Source organism: Brassica oleracea, chromosome C3 (genome assembly GCF_000695525.1).
Source record: "Brassica oleracea var. oleracea cultivar TO1000 chromosome C3, BOL, whole genome shotgun sequence".
NCBI classification, from domain to species: domain Eukaryota; kingdom Viridiplantae; phylum Streptophyta; class Magnoliopsida; order Brassicales; family Brassicaceae; genus Brassica; species Brassica oleracea.
In genome coordinates this window covers 34,241,965-34,245,629 of record NC_027750.1, presented here as the reverse complement: position 1 = coordinate 34,245,629, position 3,665 = coordinate 34,241,965, and positions in this window count along the sequence as shown.

Genomic DNA, 3,665 nt, shown 5'->3' with positions numbered 1-3,665 from the left:
GTTTTGCGATTAATATAGGTAGTTGTACGGCACCATTAGCGGAGTTATGGGGTGTGTACTATGGTTTAGTGGTTGCTTGGGAGAAAGGGGTGAGAAGGCTGGAGGTAGAGGTCGATTCTATGATGGTGATGGAGTTTCTTACGATAGGGATTGGGGATACTCATCCGCTGTCTTTTCTGGTACGCTTGTGCCATGACTTCTTGACAAGGGACTGGCTGGTCCGATTCGTTCATGTGTGTAGGGAAGCAAACCGCTTATCTGATGGTTTGGCTAACCTTGTATTTTCTCTCCCGTTTGGTTTTCATAGTTTTGTTGTGGCACCGATTGAGGTCGCTGTTTTAGTTCATGAGGATGTTGCTGGACCGTTGCGGCCACGACAAACTCGTCTTGTAAGCTGAAGTTTGGGTTTCTTTTTTAAATAAATTGGGAGTCATTCTCCCATATTGCTACCAAAAAATTGTTGCAATGGTTATACAAAAGAATATGGTTATAAGTAAGAATCCCAATTTTTAAAAAAGATGATGGAACTTAATATGTCTAGCTGCGACCCAACTCCAGTTACATCTTTGAGACGATAGCGTACCTAACTTTGTTCTCATCTCTTCATTTAGCTTACTCGCTTTTGCAACAGTCATTACTGCTAAATTTCAAAAAAAAACACTCATTACTGCTACATGCCTTGGTTGCAACCTAATTTACTTTTATAGTATAACCATCCTCGTCAAGTTACTGTGTAACCTTGTTCTCTCTTATGACCTGCAACAACTCATATCTAACAGAATATATTGGAAGATACTTACTAGTTTGCTCTGACATGATATTTGACTTCATAAGCTCACTCACAGCTATGCTCTGCGAATTTACTATCACCTCTAAAGTCTACTTCACCTTTGTCACAAACTATAACAGTGTCAATCTGCTCAGATGAACCTGCAAGCTCCCATCTTCGAATTGTTCGGAGTACAGCTACCAGCGGCAACCACAGTGATGAGATGCCTCCTGGTGGAGATGAACATTCTCAAGATTGATAATTAAAGTATCAGCTTCATCGTTGTACACCTGTTATCCATAAACAAACATTAGATGCAACAAATAAGTAAAACGTTCAGTTTCTTTGACTAAAGCTTAGTAATAGACATTTATATACGTTTTTCACCTTCAAGAAGAGTAGAAATCTTTTTGCAAAAAAAAGAAGAGAGTAGAAATCTACTTTGTTTGAAGAATCAGAGCTAGTTTCTGAGATGGACTTGATTCTGTAGAGGTTGCATTCATCAAAACACGCTTCACTCTTCTTCCAACAACACCCAAATGAGTGACCTATTAAGGTCAGACCATGCTTATAGGAAACAACAATATGCTAATGAGAATAAGATCCCAAAATCAGATTGGAGGCCATCATTGAGATCCCAAAATCAGATGCTTTTTCCTTGGAGTTCATAACAACACATATTTTTGCATCAGAAAATTTTCTCATTCGAAAATCAAAATTAGTCTATTATATAAATATGTAAAAGCAGAGAGATAGACATACCTTGAATCATGTCTTCGTCACCTTCATAGCCATCCAAATCTTCTGCCATAAGGGATAAGCAAAGAAGAAAATTATGTTACAATAAATAAAAATACATAACTACGGATTTAAAAACCAACGATCTTCGTTTAGGTGAATATTTTCCAGTGATGTAAATCCGTCTGCATTCGTTGTAGAAGCAGTAAGTCTTGTTGATCTTAACATCGTCTTGCTGGTTAGATTAGGGTAAGATGAAAGACAAAAACATCTTTAATGAGAATTTTAATTTTTAAGATTTATTTTAAATTATTAATCCAATGGCATGTGATGATAATTATTGTGGAAAAGTTAGGATTAAGTACAAAATATACTTCAGTTTTAATAGTTTAGATTTAGATTAGTTATCAAACCCAAACCCAAAACAAACACATATATATTGCATTTAGAGATTTTTGCGTACCAAACACATCATAATCTAAATGTTCGACGAATCAAAAAGAGGTTGTTTAAAATTATATATAAAAAGTTATATAATTATGTCTAAGAACTAAACATATTATAAATATATTAAATTGTATTTAAAACTAGATTCTGCGTATTTTCCAAATAATCCTCAATCTTTTTGGTAACTCGCTAGGTCCAGAATTACTTCCCAAATAGCGCTAATGTGAACATAGATTCTTTCTAAAGCCATTGACACTTTTTTAAACCTAAATTTTCTAAAGTAATTTTTTTCTAAAGCAACAGTCCCCACAGTTGCAAACAATCGGAGCCTAGCTGTTTTAAGCCGTTCTGAAACTAATGAACAGAATACTATTTCAGGTGTTTATTCCTTAGCTGTAAAAACAGAGGTTATTCACGTTTCGCATAGTCGTTTCATAGTTATAGATTCAGAGTAGTAGCTCATCTACCGCAAGATTCCTTATTCATAATTGCATTTCTTTTTTTGGAAGTTCGTAATTTCATATTATTTCAGAATTTTCTCTCATTTGGTACTACTTGATTGTTACTTGTGCAAATTTAAACAGTAGAATCATAATATACAATCAAATAAAAATATTTGTGTCTTTTATATGGGTGTTGGTAATAAAATAAAAAATAACTAAATAATTGTCAACAACTAAGTTTTAGAAAAAAAGAAATAATGAGTGCATTAATAAATGATCCAGTCTTCAAAAAAAAATTAGCAATACGAAAAACGGAAATTAGCAACAACACACGTCTTTATAAACGTAGTGAATCCCCTGACTAAATAGATTTTACATACACTCTTCTCTCGCGGGACAAAAACACTTCCAAATTAGCGCCTTTCGTTTCATTGACGCAGGTTCCTGCGGCTGCGTCTGCGGCTGAGTCTGAGTCTGCGGCTGCGATCATTCGTTTGGTTGTTTTTCGTTTTGCAGCCGCAGACTCAGGCTCAGCCGCAAACTCAGACTCAGCCGCAGACGCAGCCGCAACTTGTTGTTCGTTTCAAAAACGCAGGACATTGCCGCAGCATCAGCCGCAGCCGCAAACGCAGAAAGTAGATTTAATTCTGTTCGTTTGGTTGCCGCAGACGCAATTTTCATTTATTTCATATTTTAATTTTATGAATTTGTAAAATTGTATTTAAAATAAATAAAATATTATAAAATTGTAAAATATTGTAAAATTTCATATTTTAATTTTATGAATTTTATGAAGTATAAATCTGGTTTAAGTAACCCTTTAACAAAAACAAAATTCAGCTTTAATCTCCATTCTCATTCGTGATATCTTATAACTCATCTCCTTTTCTTGTTCTAGTTCTATGGAAGTAGCTGCAGGTTTTCAAAATCATATCCTATTCTAGTGAACATGACCAGCCTAAATCATGTGTTTCACAATCGAATTCTATAATCAAAATTGAAGATGTACTATATTAGAGACAAGGACGTTGCAACTAACACCATATATTATTTGAACACAAAGTGAGTATTAAAGTTTCCAGTGTTATTGTTTTAGACAGCCATTGGTTTCTACAACATGATAATCAAAGTTATAAGAAAAAAAAGTCATTAACTAAAACATTTAATACGGTAAACGACCTCTACCATATTCATCTGTGATGCTCTTACGCAAAGCTTCCATCGCTCTATCACCGGTCGGCTCATATACAATATGTCCACCACCACCA